General features: G+C 46.8%; 40 non-coding genes and 4 pseudogenes across 40 annotated transcripts; all 44 read right to left on the reverse strand.

Annotated features, from left to right (window-relative positions):
• Nucleotides 1-21: 21 nt before the first annotated feature.
• Nucleotides 22-140, reverse strand: LOC148798265 (5S ribosomal RNA). The gene has a single exon (XR_016071163.1). It is a non-coding gene; the product is annotated as a 5S ribosomal RNA (ribosomal RNA).
• A 356-nt stretch (nt 141-496) lies between these two features.
• LOC148798266 (5S ribosomal RNA) lies at nt 497-615 on the reverse strand. The gene has a single exon (XR_016074275.1). It is a non-coding gene; the product is annotated as a 5S ribosomal RNA (ribosomal RNA).
• A 354-nt stretch (nt 616-969) lies between these two features.
• Nucleotides 970-1088, reverse strand: LOC148798267 (5S ribosomal RNA). The gene has a single exon (XR_016074987.1). It is a non-coding gene; the product is annotated as a 5S ribosomal RNA (ribosomal RNA).
• A 355-nt stretch (nt 1089-1443) lies between these two features.
• Nucleotides 1444-1562, reverse strand: LOC148798268 (5S ribosomal RNA). Its single transcript, XR_016074277.1, has one exon. It is a non-coding gene; the product is annotated as a 5S ribosomal RNA (ribosomal RNA).
• Nucleotides 1563-1917: 355 nt separating this feature from the next.
• On the reverse strand, nt 1918-2036 carry LOC148798269 (5S ribosomal RNA; annotated as a pseudogene).
• A 354-nt stretch (nt 2037-2390) lies between these two features.
• LOC148798270 (5S ribosomal RNA) lies at nt 2391-2509 on the reverse strand. The gene has a single exon (XR_016074997.1). It is a non-coding gene; the product is annotated as a 5S ribosomal RNA (ribosomal RNA).
• Nucleotides 2510-2865: 356 nt separating this feature from the next.
• LOC148798271 (5S ribosomal RNA) lies at nt 2866-2984 on the reverse strand. Its single transcript, XR_016074278.1, has one exon. It is a non-coding gene; the product is annotated as a 5S ribosomal RNA (ribosomal RNA).
• A 354-nt stretch (nt 2985-3338) lies between these two features.
• LOC148798272 (5S ribosomal RNA) lies at nt 3339-3457 on the reverse strand. The gene has a single exon (XR_016069961.1). It is a non-coding gene; the product is annotated as a 5S ribosomal RNA (ribosomal RNA).
• A 354-nt stretch (nt 3458-3811) lies between these two features.
• LOC148798273 (5S ribosomal RNA) lies at nt 3812-3930 on the reverse strand. Its single transcript, XR_016068922.1, has one exon. It is a non-coding gene; the product is annotated as a 5S ribosomal RNA (ribosomal RNA).
• A 356-nt stretch (nt 3931-4286) lies between these two features.
• Nucleotides 4287-4405, reverse strand: LOC148798274 (5S ribosomal RNA). Its single transcript, XR_016074279.1, has one exon. It is a non-coding gene; the product is annotated as a 5S ribosomal RNA (ribosomal RNA).
• Nucleotides 4406-4759: 354 nt separating this feature from the next.
• LOC148798275 (5S ribosomal RNA) lies at nt 4760-4878 on the reverse strand. The gene has a single exon (XR_016075099.1). It is a non-coding gene; the product is annotated as a 5S ribosomal RNA (ribosomal RNA).
• A 356-nt stretch (nt 4879-5234) lies between these two features.
• On the reverse strand, nt 5235-5353 carry LOC148798276 (5S ribosomal RNA). Its single transcript, XR_016074280.1, has one exon. It is a non-coding gene; the product is annotated as a 5S ribosomal RNA (ribosomal RNA).
• Nucleotides 5354-5707: 354 nt separating this feature from the next.
• LOC148798277 (5S ribosomal RNA) lies at nt 5708-5826 on the reverse strand. The gene has a single exon (XR_016069973.1). It is a non-coding gene; the product is annotated as a 5S ribosomal RNA (ribosomal RNA).
• Nucleotides 5827-6180: 354 nt separating this feature from the next.
• On the reverse strand, nt 6181-6299 carry LOC148798278 (5S ribosomal RNA). The gene has a single exon (XR_016072254.1). It is a non-coding gene; the product is annotated as a 5S ribosomal RNA (ribosomal RNA).
• Nucleotides 6300-6655: 356 nt separating this feature from the next.
• LOC148798279 (5S ribosomal RNA) lies at nt 6656-6774 on the reverse strand. Its single transcript, XR_016074281.1, has one exon. It is a non-coding gene; the product is annotated as a 5S ribosomal RNA (ribosomal RNA).
• A 354-nt stretch (nt 6775-7128) lies between these two features.
• Nucleotides 7129-7247, reverse strand: LOC148798280 (5S ribosomal RNA). The gene has a single exon (XR_016075211.1). It is a non-coding gene; the product is annotated as a 5S ribosomal RNA (ribosomal RNA).
• A 355-nt stretch (nt 7248-7602) lies between these two features.
• On the reverse strand, nt 7603-7721 carry LOC148798281 (5S ribosomal RNA). The gene has a single exon (XR_016074282.1). It is a non-coding gene; the product is annotated as a 5S ribosomal RNA (ribosomal RNA).
• A 355-nt stretch (nt 7722-8076) lies between these two features.
• Nucleotides 8077-8195, reverse strand: LOC148798282 (5S ribosomal RNA; annotated as a pseudogene).
• A 354-nt stretch (nt 8196-8549) lies between these two features.
• Nucleotides 8550-8668, reverse strand: LOC148798283 (5S ribosomal RNA). Its single transcript, XR_016075323.1, has one exon. It is a non-coding gene; the product is annotated as a 5S ribosomal RNA (ribosomal RNA).
• Nucleotides 8669-9024: 356 nt separating this feature from the next.
• LOC148798284 (5S ribosomal RNA) lies at nt 9025-9143 on the reverse strand. The gene has a single exon (XR_016074283.1). It is a non-coding gene; the product is annotated as a 5S ribosomal RNA (ribosomal RNA).
• Nucleotides 9144-9497: 354 nt separating this feature from the next.
• On the reverse strand, nt 9498-9616 carry LOC148798285 (5S ribosomal RNA). The gene has a single exon (XR_016069984.1). It is a non-coding gene; the product is annotated as a 5S ribosomal RNA (ribosomal RNA).
• Nucleotides 9617-9970: 354 nt separating this feature from the next.
• On the reverse strand, nt 9971-10089 carry LOC148798286 (5S ribosomal RNA). Its single transcript, XR_016072255.1, has one exon. It is a non-coding gene; the product is annotated as a 5S ribosomal RNA (ribosomal RNA).
• A 356-nt stretch (nt 10090-10445) lies between these two features.
• Nucleotides 10446-10564, reverse strand: LOC148798287 (5S ribosomal RNA). Its single transcript, XR_016074284.1, has one exon. It is a non-coding gene; the product is annotated as a 5S ribosomal RNA (ribosomal RNA).
• Nucleotides 10565-10918: 354 nt separating this feature from the next.
• On the reverse strand, nt 10919-11037 carry LOC148798288 (5S ribosomal RNA). The gene has a single exon (XR_016075435.1). It is a non-coding gene; the product is annotated as a 5S ribosomal RNA (ribosomal RNA).
• Nucleotides 11038-11392: 355 nt separating this feature from the next.
• Nucleotides 11393-11511, reverse strand: LOC148798289 (5S ribosomal RNA). The gene has a single exon (XR_016069211.1). It is a non-coding gene; the product is annotated as a 5S ribosomal RNA (ribosomal RNA).
• Nucleotides 11512-11866: 355 nt separating this feature from the next.
• Nucleotides 11867-11985, reverse strand: LOC148798290 (5S ribosomal RNA; annotated as a pseudogene).
• A 355-nt stretch (nt 11986-12340) lies between these two features.
• LOC148798291 (5S ribosomal RNA) lies at nt 12341-12459 on the reverse strand. Its single transcript, XR_016075306.1, has one exon. It is a non-coding gene; the product is annotated as a 5S ribosomal RNA (ribosomal RNA).
• Nucleotides 12460-12813: 354 nt separating this feature from the next.
• Nucleotides 12814-12932, reverse strand: LOC148798292 (5S ribosomal RNA). Its single transcript, XR_016074451.1, has one exon. It is a non-coding gene; the product is annotated as a 5S ribosomal RNA (ribosomal RNA).
• Nucleotides 12933-13287: 355 nt separating this feature from the next.
• Nucleotides 13288-13406, reverse strand: LOC148798293 (5S ribosomal RNA). Its single transcript, XR_016075785.1, has one exon. It is a non-coding gene; the product is annotated as a 5S ribosomal RNA (ribosomal RNA).
• Nucleotides 13407-13760: 354 nt separating this feature from the next.
• Nucleotides 13761-13879, reverse strand: LOC148798294 (5S ribosomal RNA). Its single transcript, XR_016072628.1, has one exon. It is a non-coding gene; the product is annotated as a 5S ribosomal RNA (ribosomal RNA).
• Nucleotides 13880-14234: 355 nt separating this feature from the next.
• Nucleotides 14235-14353, reverse strand: LOC148798295 (5S ribosomal RNA). Its single transcript, XR_016074539.1, has one exon. It is a non-coding gene; the product is annotated as a 5S ribosomal RNA (ribosomal RNA).
• A 355-nt stretch (nt 14354-14708) lies between these two features.
• LOC148798296 (5S ribosomal RNA) lies at nt 14709-14827 on the reverse strand (annotated as a pseudogene).
• Nucleotides 14828-15181: 354 nt separating this feature from the next.
• On the reverse strand, nt 15182-15300 carry LOC148798297 (5S ribosomal RNA). The gene has a single exon (XR_016071281.1). It is a non-coding gene; the product is annotated as a 5S ribosomal RNA (ribosomal RNA).
• A 354-nt stretch (nt 15301-15654) lies between these two features.
• Nucleotides 15655-15773, reverse strand: LOC148798298 (5S ribosomal RNA). The gene has a single exon (XR_016072934.1). It is a non-coding gene; the product is annotated as a 5S ribosomal RNA (ribosomal RNA).
• Nucleotides 15774-16127: 354 nt separating this feature from the next.
• On the reverse strand, nt 16128-16246 carry LOC148798299 (5S ribosomal RNA). The gene has a single exon (XR_016072935.1). It is a non-coding gene; the product is annotated as a 5S ribosomal RNA (ribosomal RNA).
• Nucleotides 16247-16602: 356 nt separating this feature from the next.
• On the reverse strand, nt 16603-16721 carry LOC148798300 (5S ribosomal RNA). Its single transcript, XR_016074285.1, has one exon. It is a non-coding gene; the product is annotated as a 5S ribosomal RNA (ribosomal RNA).
• Nucleotides 16722-17075: 354 nt separating this feature from the next.
• Nucleotides 17076-17194, reverse strand: LOC148798301 (5S ribosomal RNA). Its single transcript, XR_016071282.1, has one exon. It is a non-coding gene; the product is annotated as a 5S ribosomal RNA (ribosomal RNA).
• Nucleotides 17195-17548: 354 nt separating this feature from the next.
• Nucleotides 17549-17667, reverse strand: LOC148798302 (5S ribosomal RNA). Its single transcript, XR_016072936.1, has one exon. It is a non-coding gene; the product is annotated as a 5S ribosomal RNA (ribosomal RNA).
• Nucleotides 17668-18021: 354 nt separating this feature from the next.
• On the reverse strand, nt 18022-18140 carry LOC148798303 (5S ribosomal RNA). Its single transcript, XR_016072937.1, has one exon. It is a non-coding gene; the product is annotated as a 5S ribosomal RNA (ribosomal RNA).
• Nucleotides 18141-18496: 356 nt separating this feature from the next.
• Nucleotides 18497-18615, reverse strand: LOC148798304 (5S ribosomal RNA). The gene has a single exon (XR_016068887.1). It is a non-coding gene; the product is annotated as a 5S ribosomal RNA (ribosomal RNA).
• A 354-nt stretch (nt 18616-18969) lies between these two features.
• On the reverse strand, nt 18970-19088 carry LOC148798305 (5S ribosomal RNA). Its single transcript, XR_016075317.1, has one exon. It is a non-coding gene; the product is annotated as a 5S ribosomal RNA (ribosomal RNA).
• A 354-nt stretch (nt 19089-19442) lies between these two features.
• Nucleotides 19443-19561, reverse strand: LOC148798306 (5S ribosomal RNA). Its single transcript, XR_016072819.1, has one exon. It is a non-coding gene; the product is annotated as a 5S ribosomal RNA (ribosomal RNA).
• A 356-nt stretch (nt 19562-19917) lies between these two features.
• On the reverse strand, nt 19918-20036 carry LOC148798307 (5S ribosomal RNA). The gene has a single exon (XR_016073711.1). It is a non-coding gene; the product is annotated as a 5S ribosomal RNA (ribosomal RNA).
• Nucleotides 20037-20390: 354 nt separating this feature from the next.
• LOC148798308 (5S ribosomal RNA) lies at nt 20391-20509 on the reverse strand. The gene has a single exon (XR_016075329.1). It is a non-coding gene; the product is annotated as a 5S ribosomal RNA (ribosomal RNA).
• Between the last annotated feature and the right edge of the window lie 30 nt (nt 20510-20539).

Here is a 20539-nt window from a genome sequence, read left to right on the forward strand (position 1 = left end):
AAATAAAATATTAATAAAATTGGGGTGCAACACGAGGACTTCCCAGGAGGTCACCCATCCTAGTACTACTCTCGCCCAAGCACGCTTAACTTCGGAGTTCTGATGGGATCCGGTGCATTAGTACTGGTATGATCGCACCCGTTTAATTCATGCTCGCTTAGATCTTTATGCACTATCTTGCTCCCCTCCATTAATTGTTTTAGACTTGAAAAAAACTGTGTATGCAGCCTTCCTCCCTTGGTAACCGTGCACAAGCTCTTACGTGAGCAGAGTGTTTGCTTTTTAGATCTGCCGCACCCCCGGATAGATGCAATACTATCGCGGGGCCCACAATGCACGACGAATGCCAAAAGCCCGGTTTTTTCACGGTTCCCATTCAGTAATGACAATCGTGCCGCAAGTGGTCCGAGTATCCGGCGCGTTGTTTGCGTTTGTCTCGCCGAAACGACAAATGGAATTTGCAAATACGATATCGAAATAAAATATTAATAAAATTGGGGTGCAACACGAGGACTTCCCAGGAGGTCACCCATCCTAGGACTACTCCCGCCCATGCACACTTAACTTCGGAGTTCTGATGGGATCCGGTGCATTAGTGCTGGTATGATCGCACCCGTTTAATTCATGCTCGCTTAGATCTTTATGCACTATCTTGCTCCCCTCCATTAATTGTTTTAGATTTGAAAAAACTGTGTATGCAGCCTTCCTCCCTTGGTAACCGTGCACAAGCTCCTACGTGAGCAGAGTGTTTGCATTTCAGATATGCCGCACCCCCGGATAGATGCCATACTATCGCGGGGCCCACAATGCATGACGAATGCCGAAAGCCCGGTTCTTGCATCGTTGACATTCAGTAATGACGATCGTGCCGCAAATGGTCCGAGTATCCGACGCATTGTTTCCAGTTGTCTCCCAGAAACAACAAATGGAATTTGCAAATACAAATCAAAATAAAATATTAATAAAATTGGGGTGCAACACGAGGACTTCCCAGGAGGTCACCCATCCTAGTACTACTCTCGCCCAAGCACGCTTAACTTCGGAGTTCGGATGGGATCCGGTGCATTAGTGCTGGTATGATCGCACCCGTTTAATTCATGCTCGCTTAGATCTTTATGCACTATCTTGCTCCCCTCCATTAATTGTTTTAGACTTGAAAAAACTGTGTATGCAGCCTTCCTCCCTTGGTAACCGTGCACAAGCTCTTACGTGAGCAGAGTGTTTGCTTTTTAGATCTGCCGCACCCCCGGATAGATGCAATACTATCGCGGGGCCCACAATGCACGACGAATGCCAAAACCCCGGTTTTTTCACGGTTCCCATTCAATAATGACAATCGTGCCGCAAATGGTCCGAGTATCCGGCGCGTTGTTTGCGTTTGTCTCGCCGAAACGACAAATGGAATTTGCAAATACGATATCGAAATAAAATATTAATAAAATTGGGGTGCAACACGAGGACTTCCCAGGAGGTCACCCATCCTAGGACTACTCCCGCCCATGCACACTTAACTTCGGAGTTCTGATGGGATCCGGTGCATTAGTGCTGGTATGATCGCACCCGTTTAATTCATGCTCGCTTAGATCTTTATGCACTATCTTGCTCCCCTCCATTAATTGTTTTAGACTTGAAAAAACTGTGTATGCAGCCTTCCTCCCTTGGTAACCGTGCACAAGCTCCTACGTGAGCAGAGTGTTTGCTTTTCAGATCTGCCGCACCCCCGGATAGATGCAATACTATCGCGGGGCCCACAATGCACGACGAATGCCAAAAGCCCGGTTTTTGCACGGTTCCCATTCAGTAATGACGATCGTGCCGCAAATGGTCCGAGTATCCGGCGCGTTGTTTGAGTTTGTCTCGCCGACACGACAAATGGAATTTGCAAATACGATATCGAAATAAAATATTAATAAAATTGGGGTGAAACACAAGGACTTCCCAGGAGGTCACCCATCCTAATACTACTCTCGCCCAAGCACACTTAACTTCGGAGTTCTGATGGGATCCGGTGCATTTGTGCTGGTATGATCGCACAAGTTTAATTCATGCTCGCTTAGATCTTTATGAACTATCTTGCTCCCTTCCATTAATTGTTTTAGATTTGAAAAAAATGTGTATGCAGCCTTCCTCCCTTGGTAACCGTGCACAAGCTCCTACGTGAGCAGAGTGTTTGCATTTCAGATCTGCCGCACCCCCGGATAGATGCAATACTATCGCGGGGCCCACAATGCATGACGAATGCCGAAAGCCCGGTTCTTGCATCGTTGCCATTCAGAAATGACGATCGTGCCGCAAATGGTCCGAGTATCCGACGCATTGTTTCCAGTTGTCTCCCAGAAACAACAAATGGAATTTGCAAATACAAATCAAAACAAAATATTAATAAAATTGGGGTGCAACACGAGGACTTCCCAGGAGGTCACCCATCCTAGTACTACTCTCGCCCAAGCACGCTTAACTTCGGAGTTCTGATGGGATCTAGTGCATTTGTGCTGGTATGATCGCACCCGTTTAATTCATGCTCGCTTAGATCTTTATGCACTATCTTGCTCCCCTCCATTAATTGTTTTAGACTTGAAAAAAACTGTGTATGCAGCCTTCCTCCCTTGGTAACCGTGCACAAGCTCTTACGTGAGCAGAGTGTTTGCTTTTTAGATCTGCCGCACCCCCGGATAGATGCAATACTATCGCGGGGCCCACAATGCACGACGAATGCCAAAAGCCCGGTTTTTTCACGGTTCCCATTCAGTAATGACAATCGTGCCGCAAGTGGTCCGAGTATCCGGCGCGTTGTTTGCGTTTGTCTCGCCGAAACGACAAATGGAATTTGCAAATACGATATCGAAATAAAATATTAATAAAATTGGGGTGCAACACGAGGACTTCCCAGGAGGTCACCCATCCTAGGACTACTCCCGCCCATGCACACTTAACTTCGGAGTTCTGATGGGATCCGGTGCATTAGTGCTGGTATGATCGCACCCGTTTAATTCATGCTCGCTTAGATCTTTATGCACTATCTTGCTCCCCTCCATTAATTGTTTTTGATTTGAAAAAACTGTGTATGCAGCCTTCCTCCCTTGGTAACCGTGCACAAGCTCCTACGTGAGCAGAGTGTTTGCATTTCAGATCTGCCGCACCCCCGGATAGATGCCATACTATCGCGGGGCCCACAATGCATGACGAATGCCGAAAGCCCGGTTCTTGCATCGTTGCCATTCAGTAATGACGATCGTGCCGCAAATGGTCCGAGTATCCGACGCATTGTTTCCAGTTGTCTCCCAGAAACAACAAATGGAATTTGCAAATACAAATCAAAATAAAATATTAATAAAATTGGAGTGCAACACGAGGACTTCCCAGGAGGTCACCCATCCTAGTACTACTCTCGCCCAAGCACGCTTAACTTCGGAGTTCTGATGGGATCCGGTGCATTAGTGCTGGTATGATCGCACCCGTTTAATTCATGCTCGCTTAGATCTTTATGCACTATCTTGCTCCCCTCCATTAATTGTTTTAGACTTGAAAAAACTGCGTATGCAGCCTTCCTCCCGTGGTAACCGTGCACAAGCTCTTACGTGAGCAGAGTGTTTGCTTTTTAGATCTGCCGCACCCCCGGATAGATGCAATACTATCGCGGGGCCCACAATGCATGACGAATGCCGAAAGCCCGGTTCTTGCATCGTTGCCATTCAGTAATGACGATCGTGCCGCAAATGGTCCGAGTATCCGACGCATTGTTTCCAGTTGTCTCCCAGAAACAACAAATGGAATTTGCAAATACAAATCAAAATAAAATATTAATAAAATTGGGGTGAAACACGAGGACTTCCCAGGAGGTCACCCATCCTACTACTACTCTCGCCCAAGCACGCTTAACTTCGGAGTTCTGATGGGATCCGGTGCATTAGTACTGGTATGATCGCACCCGTTTAATTCATGCTCGCTTAGATCTTTATGCACTATCTTGCTCCCCTCCATTAATTGTTTTAGACTTGAAAAAAACTGTGTATGCAGCCTTCCTCCCTTGGTAACCGTGCACAAGCTCTTACGTGAGCAGAGTGTTTGCTTTTTAGATCTGCCGCACCCCCGGATAGATGCAATACTATCGCGGGGCCCACAATGCACGACGAATGCCAAAAGCCCGGTTTTTTCACGGTTCCCATTCAGTAATGACAATCGTGCCGCAAGTGGTCCGAGTATCCGGCGCGTTGTTTGCGTTTGTCTCGCCGAAACGACAAATGGAATTTGCAAATACGATATCGAAATAAAATATTAATAAAATTGGGGTGCAACACGAGGACTTCCCAGGAGGTCACCCATCCTAGGACTACTCCCGCCCATGCACACTTAACTTCGGAGTTCTGATGGGATCCGGTGCATTAGTGCTGGTATGATCGCACCCGTTTAATTCATGCTCGCTTAGATCTTTATGCACAATCTTGCTCCCCTCCATTAATTGTTTTAGATTTGAAAAAACTGTGTATGCAGCCATCCTCCCTTGGTAACCGTGCACAAGCTCCTACGTGAGCAGAGTGTTTGCATTTCAGATCTGCCGCACCCCCGGATAGATGCCATACTATCGCGGGGCCCACAATGCATGACGAATGCCGAAAGCCCGGTTCTTGCATCGTTGACATTCAGTAATGACGATCGTGCCGCAAATGGTCCGAGTATCCGACGCATTGTTTCCAGTTGTCACCCAGAAACAACAAATGGAATTTGCAAATACAAATCAAAATAAAATATTAATAAAATTGGGGTGCAACACGAGGACTTCCCAGGAGGTCACCCATCCTAGTACTACTCTCGCCCAAGCACGCTTAACTTCGGAGTTCGGATGGGATCCGGTGCATTAGTGCTGGTATGATCGCACCCGTTTAATTCATGCTCGCTTAGATCTTTATGCACTATCTTGCTCCCCTCCATTAATTGTTTTAGACTTGAAAAAAACTGTGTATGCAGCCTTCCTCCCTTGGTAACCGTGCACAAGCTCTTACGTGAGCAGAGTGTTTGCTTTTTAGATCTGCCGCACCCCCGGATAGATGCAATACTATCGCGGGGCCCACAATGCACGACGAATGCCAAAAGCCCGGTTTTTTCACGGTTCCCATTCAGTAATGACAATCGTGCCGCAAGTGGTCCGAGTATCCGGCGCGTTGTTTGCGTTTGTCTCGCCGAAACGACAAATGGAATTTGCAAATACGATATCGAAATAAAATATTAATAAAATTGGGGTGCAACACGAGGACTTCCCAGGAGGTCACCCATCCTAGGACTACTCCCGCCCATGCACACTTAACTTCGGAGTTCTGATGGGATCCGGTGCATTAGTGCTGGTATGATCGCACCCGTTTAATTCATGCTCGCTTAGATCTTTATGCACTATCTTGCTCCCCTCCATTAATTGTTTTTGATTTGAAAAAACTGTGTATGCAGCCTTCCTCCCTTGGTAACCGTGCACAAGCTCCTACGTGAGCAGAGTGTTTGCATTTCAGATCTGCCGCACCCCCGGATAGATGCCATACTATCGCGGGGCCCACAATGCATGACGAATGCCGAAAGCCCGGTTCTTGCATCGTTGCCATTCAGTAATGACGATCGTGCCGCAAATGGTCCGAGTATCCGACGCATTGTTTCCAGTTGTCTCCCAGAAACAACAAATGGAATTTGCAAATACAAATCAAAATAAAATATTAATAAAATTGGAGTGCAACACGAGGACTTCCCAGGAGGTCACCCATCCTAGTACTACTCTCGCCCAAGCACGCTTAACTTCGGAGTTCTGATGGGATCCGGTGCATTAGTGCTGGTATGATCGCACCCGTTTAATTCATGCTCGCTTAGATCTTTATGCACTATCTTGCTCCCCTCCATTAATTGTTTTAGACTTGAAAAAACTGTGTATGCAGCCTTCCTCCCTTGGTAACCGTGCACAAGCTCTTACGTGAGCAGAGTGTTTGCTTTTTAGATCTGCCGCACCCCCGGATAGATGCAATACTATCGCGGGGCCCACAATGCATGACGAATGCCGAAAGCCCGGTTCTTGCATCGTTGCCATTCAGTAATGACGATCGTGCCGCAAATGGTCCGAGTATCCGACGCATTGTTTCCAGTTGTCTCCCAGAAACAACAAATGGAATTTGCAAATACAAATCAAAATAAAATATTAATAAAATTGGGGTGCAACACGAGGACTTCCCAGGAGGTCACCCATCCTACTACTACTCTCGCCCAAGCACGCTTAACTTCGGAGTTCTGATGGGATCCGGTGCATTAGTACTGGTATGATCGCACCCGTTTAATTCATGCTCGCTTAGATCTTTATGCACTATCTTGCTCCCCTCCATTAATTGTTTTAGACTTGAAAAAAACTGTGTATGCAGCCTTCCTCCCTTGGTAACCGTGCACAAGCTCTTACGTGAGCAGAGTGTTTGCTTTTTAGATCTGCCGCACCCCCGGATAGATGCAATACTATCGCGGGGCCCACAATGCACGACGAATGCCAAAAGCCCGGTTTTTTCACGGTTCCCATTCAGTAATGACAATCGTGCCGCAAGTGGTCCGAGTATCCGGCGCGTTGTTTGCGTTTGTCTCGCCGAAACGACAAATGGAATTTGCAAATACGATATCGAAATAAAATATTAATAAAATTGGGGTGCAACACGAGGACTTCCCAGGAGGTCACCCATCCTAGGACTACTCCCGCCCATGCACACTTAACTTCGGAGTTCTGATGGGATCCGGTGCATTAGTGCTGGTATGATCGCACCCGTTTAATTCATGCTCGCTTAGATCTTTATGCACTATCTTGCTCCCCTCCATTAATTGTTTTAGATTTGAAAAAACTGTGTATGCAGCCTTCCTCCCTTGGTAACCGTGCACAAGCTCCTACGTGAGCAGAGTGTTTGCATTTCAGATCTGCCGCACCCCCGGATAGATGCCATACTATCGCGGGGCCCACAATGCATGACGAATGCCGAAAGCCCGGTTCTTGCATCGTTGACATTCAGTAATGACGATCGTGCCGCAAATGGTCCGAGTATCCGACGCATTGTTTCCAGTTGTCTCCCAGAAACAACAAATGGAATTTGCAAATACAAATCAAAATAAAATATTAATAAAATTGGGGTGCAACACGAGGACTTCCCAGGAGGTCACCCATCCTAGTACTACTCTCGCCCAAGCACGCTTAACTTCGGAGTTCGGATGGGATCCGGTGCATTAGTGCTGGTATGATCGCACCCGTTTAATTCATGCTCGCTTAGATCTTTATGCACTATCTTGCTCCCCTCCATTAATTGTTTTAGACTTGAAAAAACTGTGTATGCAGCCTTCCTCCCTTGGTAACCGTGCACAAGCTCTTACGTGAGCAGAGTGTTTGCTTTTTAGATCTGCCGCACCCCCGGATAGATGCAATACTATCGCGGGGCCCACAATGCACGACGAATGCCAAAACCCCGGTTTTTTCACGGTTCCCATTCAATAATGACAATCGTGCCGCAAATGGTCCGAGTATCCGGCGCGTTGTTTGCGTTTGTCTCGCCGAAACGACAAATGGAATTTGCAAATACGATATCGAAATAAAATATTAATAAAATTGGGGTGCAACACGAGGACTTCCCAGGAGGTCACCCATCCTAGGACTACTCCCGCCCATGCACACTTAACTTCGGAGTTCTGATGGGATCCGGTGCATTAGTGCTGGTATGATCGCACCCGTTTAATTCATGCTCGCTTAGATCTTTATGCACTATCTTGCTCCCCTCCATTAATTGTTTTAGACTTGAAAAAACTGTGTATGCAGCCTTCCTCCCTTGGTAACCGTGCACAAGCTCCTACGTGAGCAGAGTGTTTGCTTTTCAGATCTGCCGCACCCCCGGATAGATGCAATACTATCGCGGGGCCCACAATGCACGACGAATGCCAAAAGCCCGGTTTTTGCACGGTTCCCATTCAGTAATGACGATCGTGCCACAAATGGTCCGAGTATCCGGCGCGTTGTTTGAGTTTGTCTCGCCGACACGACAAATGGAATTTGCAAATACGATATCGAAATAAAATATTAATAAAATTGGGGTGAAACACAAGGACTTCCCAGGAGGTCACCCATCCTAATACTACTCTCGCCCAAGCACACTTAACTTCAGAGTTCTGATGGGATCCGGTGCATTTGTGCTGGTATGATCGCACAAGTTTAATTCATGCTCGCTTAGATCTTTATGAACTATCTTGCTCCCTTCCATTAATTGTTTTAGATTTGAAAAAAATGTGTATGCAGCCTTCCTCCCTTGGTAACCGTGCACAAGCTCCTACGTGAGCAGAGTGTTTGCATTTCAGATCTGCCGCACCCCCGGATAGATGCAATACTATCGCGGGGCCCACAATGCATGACGAATGCCGAAAGCCTGGTTCTTGCATCGTTGCCATTCAGTAATGACGATCGTGCCGCAAATGGTCCGAGTATCCGACGCATTGTTTCCAGTTGTCTCCCAGAAACAACAAATGGAATTTGCAAATACAAATCAAAATAAAATATTAATAAAATTGGGGTGCAACACGAGGACTTCCCAGGAGGTCACCCATCCTAGTACTACTCTCGCCCAAGCACGCTTAACTTCGGAGTTCGGATGGGATCCGGTGCATTAGTGCTGGTATGATCGCACCCGTTTAATTCATGCTCGCTTAGATCTTTATGCACTATCTTGCTCCCCTCCATTAATTGTTTTAGACTTGAAAAAAACTGTGTATGCAGCCTTCCTCCCTTGGTAACCGTGCACAAGCTCTTACGTGAGCAGAGTGTTTGCTTTTTAGATCTGCCGCACCCCCGGATAGATGCAATACTATCGCGGGGCCCACAATGCACGACGAATGCCAAAAGCCCGGTTTTTTCACGGTTCCCATTCAGTAATGACAATCGTGCCGCAAGTGGTCCGAGTATCCGGCGCGTTGTTTGCGTTTGTCTCGCCGAAACGACAAATGGAATTTGCAAATACGATATCGAAATAAAATATTAATAAAATTGGGGTGCAACACGAGGACTTCCCAGGAGGTCACCCATCCTAGGACTACTCCCGCCCATGCACACTTAACTTCGGAGTTCTGATGGGATCCGGTGCATTAGTGCTGGTATGATCGCACCCGTTTAATTCATGCTCGCTTAGATCTTTATGCACTATCTTGCTCCCCTCCATTAATTGTTTTTGATTTGAAAAAACTGTGTATGCAGCCTTCCTCCCTTGGTAACCGTGCACAAGCTCCTACGTGAGCAGAGTGTTTGCATTTCAGATCTGCCGCACCCCCGGATAGATGCCATACTATCGCGGGGCCCACAATGCATGACGAATGCCGAAAGCCCGGTTCTTGCATCGTTGCCATTCAGTAATGACGATCGTGCCGCAAATGGTCCGAGTATCCGACGCATTGTTTCCAGTTGTCTCCCAGAAACAACAAATGGAATTTGCAAATACAAATCAAAATAAAATATTAATAAAATTGGAGTGCAACACGAGGACTTCCCAGGAGGTCACCCATCCTAGTACTACTCTCGCCCAAGCACGCTTAACTTCGGAGTTCTGATGGGATCCGGTGCATTAGTGCTGGTATGATCGCACCCGTTTAATTCATGCTCGCTTAGATCTTTATGCACTATCTTGCTCCCCTCCATTAATTGTTTTAGACTTGAAAAAACTGTGTATGCAGCCTTCCTCCCTTGGTAACCGTGCACAAGCTCTTACGTGAGCAGAGTGTTTGCTTTTTAGATCTGCCGCACCCCCGGATAGATGCAATACTATCGCGGGGCCCACAATGCATGACGAATGCCGAAAGCCCGGTTCTTGCATCGTTGCCATTCAGTAATGACGATCGTGCCGCAAATGGTCCGAGTATCCGACGCATTGTTTCCAGTTGTCTCCCAGAAACAACAAATGGAATTTGCAAATACAAATCAAAATAAAATATTAATAAAATTGGGGTGCAACACGAGGACTTCCCAGGAGGTCACCCATCCTACTACTACTCTCGCCCAAGCACGCTTAACTTCGGAGTTCTGATGGGATCCGGTGCATTAGTACTGGTATGATCGCACCCGTTTAATTCATGCTCGCTTAGATCTTTATGCACTATCTTGCTCCCCTCCATTAATTGTTTTAGACTTGAAAAAAACTGTGTATGCAGCCTTCCTCCCTTGGTAACCGTGCACAAGCTCTTACGTGAGCAGAGTGTTTGCTTTTTAGATCTGCCGCACCCCCGGATAGATGCAATACTATCGCGGGGCCCACAATGCACGACGAATGCCAAAAGCCCGGTTTTTTCACGGTTCCCATTCAGTAATGACAATCGTGCCGCAAGTGGTCCGAGTATCCGGCGCGTTGTTTGCGTTTGTCTCGCCGAAACGACAAATGGAATTTGCAAATACGATATCGAAATAAAATATTAATAAAATTGGGGTGCAACACGAGGACTTCCCAGGAGGTCACCCATCCTAGGACTACTCCCGCCCATGCACACTTAACTTCGGAGTTCTGATGGGATCCGGTGCATTAGTGCTGGTATGATCGCACCCGTTTAATTCATGCTCGCTTAGATCTTTATGCACTATCTTGCTCCCCTCCATTAATTGTTTTAGATTTGAAAAAACTGTGTATGCAGCCTTCCTCCCTTGGTAACCGTGCACAAGCTCCTACGTGAGCAGAGTGTTTGCATTTCAGATCTGCCGCACCCCCGGATAGATGCCATACTATCGCGGGGCCCACAATGCATGACGAATGCCGAAAGCCCGGTTCTTGCATCGTTGACATTCAGTAATGACGATCGTGCCGCAAATGGTCCGAGTATCCGACGCATTGTTTCCAGTTGTCTCCCAGAAACAACAAATGGAATTTGCAAATACAAATCAAAATAAAATATTAATAAAATTGGGGTGCAACACGAGGACTTCCCAGGAGGTCACCCATCCTAGTACTACTCTCGCCCAAGCACGCTTAACTTCGGAGTTCGGATGGGATCCGGTGCATTAGTGCTGGTATGATCGCACCCGTTTAATTCATGCTCGCTTAGATCTTTATGCACTATCTTGCTCCCCTCCATTAATTGTTTTAGACTTGAAAAAACTGTGTATGCAGCCTTCCTCCCTTGGTAACCGTGCACAAGCTCTTACGTGAGCAGAGTGTTTGCTTTTTAGATCTGCCGCACCCCCGGATAGATGCAATACTATCGCGGGGCCCACAATGCACGACGAATGCCAAAACCCCGGTTTTTTCACGGTTCCCATTCAATAATGACAATCGTGCCGCAAATGGTCCGAGTATCCGGCGCGTTGTTTGCGTTTGTCTCGCCGAAACGACAAATGGAATTTGCAAATACGATATCGAAATAAAATATTAATAAAATTGGGGTGCAACACGAGGACTTCCCAGGAGGTCACCCATCCTAGGACTACTCCCGCCCATGCACACTTAACTTCGGAGTTCTGATGGGATCCGGTGCATTAGTGCTGGTATGATCGCACCGGTTTAATTCATGCTCGCTTAGATCTTTATGCACTATCTTGCTCCCCTCCATTAATTGTTTTAGACTTGAAAAAACTGTGTATGCAGCCTTCCTCCCTTGGTAACCGTGCACAAGCTCCTACGTGAGCAGAGTGTTTGCTTTTCAGATCTGCCGCACCCCCGGATAGATGCAATACTATCGCGGGGCCCACAATGCACGACGAATGCCAAAAGCCCGGTTTTTGCACGGTTCCCATTCAGTAATGACGATCGTGCCGCAAATGGTCCGAGTATCCGGCGCGTTGTTTGAGTTTGTCTCGCCGACACGACAAATGGAATTTGCAAATACGATATCGAAATAAAATATTAATAAAATTGGGGTGAAACACAAGGACTTCCCAGGAGGTCACCCATCCTAATACTACTCTCGCCCAAGCACACTTAACTTCGGAGTTCTGATGGGATCCGGTGCATTTGTGCTGGTATGATCGCACAAGTTTAATTCATGCTCGCTTAGATCTTTATGAACTATCTTGCTCCCTTCCATTAATTGTTTTAGATTTGAAAAAAATGTGTATGCAGCCTTCCTCCCTTGGTAACCGTGCACAAGCTCCTACGTGAGCAGAGTGTTTGCTTTTTAGATCTGCCGCACCCCCGGATAGATGCAATACTATCGCGGGGCCCACAATGCACGACGAATGCCAAAACCCCGGTTTTTTCACGGTTCCCATTCAATAATGACAATCGTGCCGCAAATGGTCCGAGTATCCGGCGCGTTGTTTGCGTTTGTCTCGCCGAAACGACAAATGGAATTTGCAAATACGATATCGAAATAAAATATTAATAAAATTGGGGTGCAACACGAGGACTTCCCAGGAGGTCACCCATCCTAGTACTACTCTCGCCCAAGCACGCTTAACTTCGGAGTTCTGATGGGATCCGGTGCATTAGTGCTGGTATGATCGCACCCGTTTAATTCATGCTCGCTTAGATCTTTATGCACTATCTTGCTCCCCTCCATTAATTGTTTTAGACTTGAAAAAACTGTGTATGCAGCCTTCCTCCCTTGGTAACCGTGCACAAGCTCTTACGTGAGCAGAGTGTTTGCTTTTTAGATCTGCCGCACCCCCGGATAGATGCAATACTATCGCGGGGCCCACAATGCATGACGAATGCCGAAAGCCCGGTTCTTGCATCGTTGCCATTCAGTAATGACGATCGTGCCGCAAATGGTCCGAGTATCCGACGCATTGTTTCCAGTTGTCTCCCAGAAACAACAAATGGAATTTGCAAATACAAATCAAAATAAAATATTAATAAAATTGGGGTGCAACACGAGGACTTCCCAGGAGGTCACCCTTCCTAGTACTACTCTCGCCCAAGCACGCTTAACTTCAGAGTTCTGATGAGATCCGGTGCATTAGTGCTGGTATGATCGCACCCGTTTAATTCATGCTCGCTTAGATCTTTGTGCACTATCTTGCTCCCCTCCATTAATTGTTTTAGACTTGAAAAAACTGTGTATGCAGCCTTCCTCCCTTGGTAACCGTGCACAAGCTCCTACGTGAGCAGAGTGTTTGCTTTTCAGATCTGTCGCACCCCCGGATAGATGCAATACTATCGCGGGGCCCACAATGCACGACGAATGCCAAAAGCCCGATTTTTGCACGGTTCTCATACAGTAATGACGATTGTGCCGCAAATGGTCCGAGTATCCGGCGCGTTGTTTGCGTTTGTCTCGCCGAAACGACAAATGGAATTTGCAAATACGATATCGAAATAAAATATTAATAAAATTGGGGTGCAACACGAGGACTTCACAGGAGGTCACCCATCCTAGTACTACGCTCGCCCAAGCACACTTAACTTCGGAGTTCTGATGGGATCCGGTGCATTAGTGTTGGTATGATCGCACCCGTTTAATTCATGCTCGCTTAGATCTTTATGCACTATCTTGCTCCCCTCCATTAATTGTTTTAGATTTGAAAAAACTGTGTATGCAGCCTTCCTCCCTTGGTAACCGTGAACAAGCTCCTACGTGAGCAGAGTGTTTGCATTTCAGATCTGCCGCACCCCCGGATAGATGCAATACTATCGCGGGGCCCACAATGCATGACGAATGCCGAAAGCCCGGTTCTTGCATCGTTGCCATTCAGTAATGACGATCGTGCCGCAAATGGTCCGAGTATCCGACGCATTGTTTCCAGTTGTCTCCCAGAAACAACAAATGGAATTTGCAAATACAAATCAAAATAAAATATTAATAAAATTGGGGTGCAACACGTGGACTTCCCAGGAGGTCACCCATCCTAGTACTAATCTCGCCCAAGCACGCTTAACTTCGGAGTTCTGATTGGATCCGGTGCATTAGTGCTGGTATGATCGCACCCGTTTAATTCATGCTCGCTTAGATCTTTATGACCTATCTTGCTCCCTTCCATTAATTGTTTTAGATTTGAAAAAAATGTGTATGCAGCCTTCTTCCCTTGGTAACCGTGCACAAGCTCCTACGTGAGCGGAGTGTTTGCTTTTCAGATCTGCCGCACCTCCGGATAGATGCAATACTATCGCGGGGCCCACAATGCACGACGAATGCCAAAAGCCCGGTTTTTTCACGGTTCCCATTCAGTAATGACAATCGTGCCGCAAATGGTCCGAGTATCCGGCGCGTTGTTTGCGTTTGTCTCGCCGAAACGACAAATGGAATTTGCAAATACGATATCGAAATAAAATATTAATAAAATTGGGGTGCAACACGAGGACTTCCCAGGAGGTCACCCATCCTAGGACTACTCTCGCCCATGCACACTTAACTTCGGAGTTCTGATGGGATCCGGTGCATTAGTGCTGGTATGATCGCACCCGTTTAATTCATGCTCGCTTAGATCTTTATGCACTATCTTGCTCCCCTCCATTAATTGTTTTAGACTTGAAAAAACTGTGTATGCAGCCTTCCTCCCTTGGTAACCGTGCACAAGCTCCTACGTGAACAGAGTGTTTGTTTTTCAGATCTGCCGCACCCCCGGATAGATGCAATACTATCGCGGGGCCCACAATGCACGATGAATGCCAAAAGCCCGGTTTTTGCACGGTTCCCATTCAGTAATGACAATCGTGCCGCAAATGGTCCGAGTATCCGGCGCGTTGTTTGAGTTTGTCTCGCCGACACGACAAATGGAATTTGCAAATACGATATCGAAATAAAATATTAATAAAATTGGGGTGAAACACAAGGACTTCCCAGGAGGTCACCCATCCTAATACTACTCTCGCCCAAGCACACTTAACTTTGGAGTTCTGATGGGATCCGGTGCATTAGTGCTGGTATGATCGCACCCGTTTAATTCATGCTCGCTTAGATCTTTATGCACTATCTTGCTCCCCTCCATTAATTGTTTTAGATTTGAAAAAACTGTGTATGCAGCCTTCCTCCCTTGGTAACCGTGCACAAGCTTCTACGTGAGCAGAGTGTTTGCATTTCAGATCTGCCGCACCCCCGGATAGATGCAATACTATCGCGGGGCCCACAATGCATGACGAATGCATAAAGCCCGGTTCTTGCATCGTTGCCATTCAGTAATGACGATCGTGCCGCAAATGGTCCGAGTATCCGACGCATTGTTTCCAGTTGTCTCCCAGAAACAACAAATGGAATTTGCAAATACAAATCAAAATAAAATATTAATAAAATTGGGGTGCAACACGAGGACTTCCCAGGAGGTCACCCATCCTAGTACTACTCTCGCCCAAGCACGCTTAACTTCGGAGTTCTTATGGGATCCGGTGCATTAGTGCTGGTATGATCGCACCCGTTTAATTCATGCTCGCTTAGATCTTTATGCACTATCTTGCTCCCCTCCATTAATTGTTTTAGACTTGAAAAAACTGTGTATGCAGCCTTCCTCCCTTGGTAACCGTGCACAAGCTCTTACGTGAGCAGAGTGTTTGCTTTTTAGATCTGCCGCACCCCCGGATAGATGCAATACTATCGCGGGGCCCACAATGCATGACGAATGCCGAAAGCCCGGTTCTTGCATCGTTGCCATTCAGTAATGACGATCGTGCCGCAAATGGTCCGAGTATCCGACGCATTGTTTCCAGTTGTCTCCCAGAAACAACAAATGGAATTTGCAAATACAAATCAAAATAAAATATTAATAAAATTGGGGTGCAACACGAGGACTTCCCAGGAGGTCACCCATCCTAGTACTACTCTCGCCCAAGCACGCTTAACTTCGGTGTTCTGATGGGATCCGGTGCATTAGTGCTGGTATGATCGCACCCGTTTAATTCATGCTCGCTTAGATCTTTATGCACTATCTTGCTCCCCTCCATTAATTGTTTTAGACTTGAAAAAACTGTGTATGCAGCCTTCCTCCCTTGGTAACCGTGCACAAGCTCTTACGTGAGCAGAGTGTTTGCTTTTTAGATCTGCCGCACCCCCGGATAGATGCAATACTATCGCGGGGCCCACAATGCATGACGAATGCCGAAAGCCCGGTTCTTGCATCGTTGCCATTCAGTAATGACGATCGTGCCGCAAATGGTCCGAGTATCCGACGCATTGTTTCCAGTTGTCTCCCAGAAACAACAAATGGAATTTGCAAATACAAATCAAAATAAAATATTAATAAAATTGGGGTGCAACACGAGGACTTCCCAGGAGGTCACCCATCCTAGTACTACTCTCGCCCAAGCACGCTTAACTTCGGTGTTCTGATGGGATCCGGTGCATTAGTGCTGGTATGATCGCACCCGTTTAATTCATGCTCGCTTAGATCTTTATGCACTATCTTGCTCCCCTCCATTAATTGTTTTAGACTTGAAAAAAACTGTGTATGCAGCCCTCCTCGCTTGGTAACCGTGCACAAGCTCTTACGTGAGCAGAGTGTTTGCTTTTTAGATCTGCCGCACCCCCGGATAGATGCAATACTATCGCGGGGCCCACAATGCACGACGAATGCCAAAAGCCCGGTTTTTTCACGGTTCCCATTCAGTAATGACAATCGTGCCACAAATGGTCCGAGTATCCGGCGCGTTGTTTGCGTTTGTCTCGCCGAAACGACAAATGGAATTTGCAAATACGATATCGAAATAAAATATTAATAAAATTGGGGTGCAACACGAGGACTTCCCAGGAGGTCACCCATCCTAGGACTACTCCCGCCCATGCACACTTAACTTCGGAGTTCTGATGGGATCCGGTGCATTAGTGCTGGTATGATCGCACCCGTTTAATTCATGCTCGCTTAGATCTTTATGCACTATCTTGCTCCCCTCCATTAATTGTTTTAGATTTGAAAAAACTGTGTATGCAGCCTTCCTCCCTTGGTAACCGTGCACAAGCTTCTACGTGAGCAGAGTGTTTGCATTTCAGATCTGCCGCACCCCCGGATAGATGCAATACTATCGCGGGGCCCACAATGCATGACGAATGCATAAAGCCCGGTTCTTGCATCGTTGCCATTCAGTAATGACGATCGTGCCGCAAATGGTCCGAGTATCCGACGCATTGTTTCCAGTTGTCTCCCAGAAACAACAAATGGAATTTGCAAATACAAATCAAAATAAAATATTAATAAAATTGGGGTGCAACACGAGGACTTCCCAGGAGGTCACCCATCCTAGTACTACTCTCGCCCAAGCACGCTTAACTTCGGAGTTCTTATGGGATCCGGTGCATTAGTGCTGGTATGATCGCACCCGTTTAATTCATGCTCGCTTAGATCTTTATGCACTATCTTGCTCCCCTCCATTAATTGTTTTAGACTTGAAAAAACTGTGTATGCAGCCTTCCTCCCTTGGTAACCGTGCACAAGCTCTTACGTGAGCAGAGTGTTTGCTTTTTAGATCTGCCGCACCCCCGGATAGATGCAATACTATCGCGGGGCCCACAATGCATGACGAATGCCGAAAGCCCGGTTCTTGCATCGTTGCCATTCAGTAATGACGATCGTGCCGCAAATGGTCCGAGTATCCGACGCATTGTTTCCAGTTGTCTCCCAGAAACAACAAATGGAATTTGCAAATACAAATCAAAATAAAATATTAATAAAATTGGGGTGCAACACGAGGACTTCCCAGGAGGTCACCCATCCTAGTACTACTCTCGCCCAAGCACGCTTAACTTCGGTGTTCTGATGGGATCCGGTGCATTAGTGCTGGTATGATCGCACCCGTTTAATTCATGCTCGCTTAGATCTTTATGCACTATCTTGCTCCCCTCCATTAATTGTTTTAGACTTGAAAAAACTGTGTATGCAGCCTTCCTCCCTTGGTAACCGTGCACAAGCTCTTACGTGAGCAGAGTGTTTGCTTTTTAGATCTGCCGCACCCCCGGATAGATGCAATACTATCGCGGGGCCCACAATGCATGACGAATGCCGAAAGCCCGGTTCTTGCATCGTTGCCATTCAGTAATGACGATCGTGCCGCAAATGGTCCGAGTATCCGACGCATTGTTTCCAGTTGTCTCCCAGAAACAACAAATGGAATTTGCAAATACAAATCAAAATAAAATATTAATAAAATTGGGGTGCAACACGAGGACTTCCCAGGAGGTCACCCATCCTAGTACTACTCTCGCCCAAGCACGCTTAACTTCGGTGTTCTGATGGGATCCGGTGCATTAGTGCTGGTATGATCGCACCCGTTTAATTCATGCTCGCTTAGATCTTTATGCACTATCTTGCTCCCCTCCATTAATTGTTTTAGACTTGAAAAAAACTGTGTATGCAGCCCTCCTCGCTTGGTAACCGTGCACAAGCTCTTACGTGAGCAGAGTGTTTGCTTTTTAGATCTGCCGCACCCCCGGATAGATGCAATACTATCGCGGGGCCCACAATGCACGACGAATGCCAAAAGCCCGGTTTTTTCACGGTTCCCATTCAGTAATGACAATCGTGCCACAAATGGTCCGAGTATCCGGCGCGTTGTTTGCGTTTGTCTCGCCGAAACGACAAATGGAATTTGCAAATACGATATCGAAATAAAATATTAATAAAATTGGGGTGCAACACGAGGACTTCCCAGGAGGTCACCCATCCTAGGACTACTCCCGCCCATGCACACTTAACTTCGGAGTTCTGATGGGATCCGGTGCATTAGTGCTGGTATGATCGCAACCGTTTTTTTCATGCTCGCTTAGAACTTTATGCACTATCTTGCTCCCCTCCATTAATTGTTTTAGATTTGAAAAAACTGTGTATGCAGCCTTCCTCCCTTGGTAACCGTGCACAAGCTCCTACGTGAGCAGAGTGTTTGCATTTCAGATCTGCCGCACCCCCGGATAGATGCAATACTATCGCGGGGCCCACAATGCATGACGAATGCCGAAAGCCCGGTTCTTGCATCGTTGCCATTCAGTAATGACGATCGTGCCGCAAATGGTCCGAGTATCCGACGCATTGTTTCCAGTTGTCTCCCAGAAACAACAAATGGAATTTGCAAATACAAATCAAAATAAAATATTAATAAAATTGGGGTGCAACACGAGGACTTCCCAGGAGGTCACCCATCCTAGTACTACTCTCGCCCAAGCACGCTTAACTTCGGAGTTCTGATGGGATCCGGTGCATTAGTGCTGGTATGATCGCACCCGTTTAATTCATGCTCGCTTAGATCTTTATGCACTATCTTGCTCCCCTCCATTAATTGTTTTAGACTTGAAAAAACTGTGTATGCAGCCTTCCTCCCTTGGTAACCGTGCACAAGCTCTTACGTGAGCAGAGTGTTTGCTTTTTAGATCTGCCGCACCCCCGGATAGATGCAATACTATCGCGGGGCCCACAATGCATGTCGAATGCCGAAAGCCCGGTTCTTGCATCGTTGCCATTCAGTAATGACGATCGTGCCGCAAATGGTCCGAGTATCCGACGCATTGTTTCCAGTTGTCTCCCAGAAACAACAAATGGAATTTGCAAATACAAATCAAAATAAAATATTAATAAAATTGGGGTGCAACACGAGGACTTCCCAGGAGGTCACCCATCCTAGTACTACTCTCGCCCAAGCACGCTTAACTTCGGAGTTCTGATGGGATCTGGTGCATTTGTGCTGGTATGATCGCACCCGTTTAATTCATGCTCGCTTAGATCTTTATGCACTATCTTGCTCCCCTCCATTAATTGTTTTAGACTTGAAAAAAACTGTGTATGCAGCCTTCCTCCCTTGGTAACCGTGCACAAGCTCTTACGTGAGCAGAGTGTTTGCTTTTTAGATCTGCCGCACCCCCGGATAGATGCAATACTATCGCGGGGCCCACAATGCACGACGAATGCCAAAAGCCCGGTTTTTTCACGGTTCCCATTCAGTAATGACAATCGTGCCGCAAGTGGTCCGAGTATCCGGCGCGTTGTTTGCGTTTGTCTCGCCGAAACGACAAATGGAATTTGCAAATACGATATCGAAATAAAATATTAATAAAATTGGGGTGCAACACGAGGACTTCCCAGGAGGTCACCCATCCTAGGACTACTCCCGCCCATGCACACTTAACTTCGGAGTTCTGATGGGATCCGGTGCATTAGTGCCGGTATGATCGCACCCGTTTAATTCATGCTCGCTTAGATCTTTATGCACTATCTTGCTCCCCTCCATTAATTGTTTTTGATTTGAAAAAACTGTGTATGCAGCCTTCCTCCCTTGGTAACCGTGCACAAGCTCCTACGTGAGCAGAGTGTTTGCATTTCAGATCTGCCGCACCCCCGGATAGATGCCATACTATCGCGGGGCCCACAATGCATGACGAATGCCGAAAGCCCGGTTCTTGCATCGTTGCCATTCAGTAATGACGATCGTGCCGCAAATGGTCCGAGTATCCGACGCATTGTTTCCAGTTGTCTCCCAGAAACAACAAATGGAATTTGCAAATACAAATCAAAATAAAATATTAATAAAATTGGGGTGCAACACGAGGACTTCCCAGGAGGTCACCCATCCTAGTACTACTCTCGCCCAAGCACGCTTAACTTCGGAGTTCTGATGGGATCCGGTGCATTAGTGCTGGTATGATCGCACCCGTTTAATTCATGCTCGCTTAGATCTTTATG

The sequence above is a fragment of the Nelumbo nucifera genome, chromosome 4 (genome assembly GCF_055504915.1).
Source record: "Nelumbo nucifera cultivar China Antique chromosome 4, China Antique-T2T, whole genome shotgun sequence".
Lineage (NCBI taxonomy): Eukaryota > Viridiplantae > Streptophyta > Magnoliopsida > Proteales > Nelumbonaceae > Nelumbo > Nelumbo nucifera.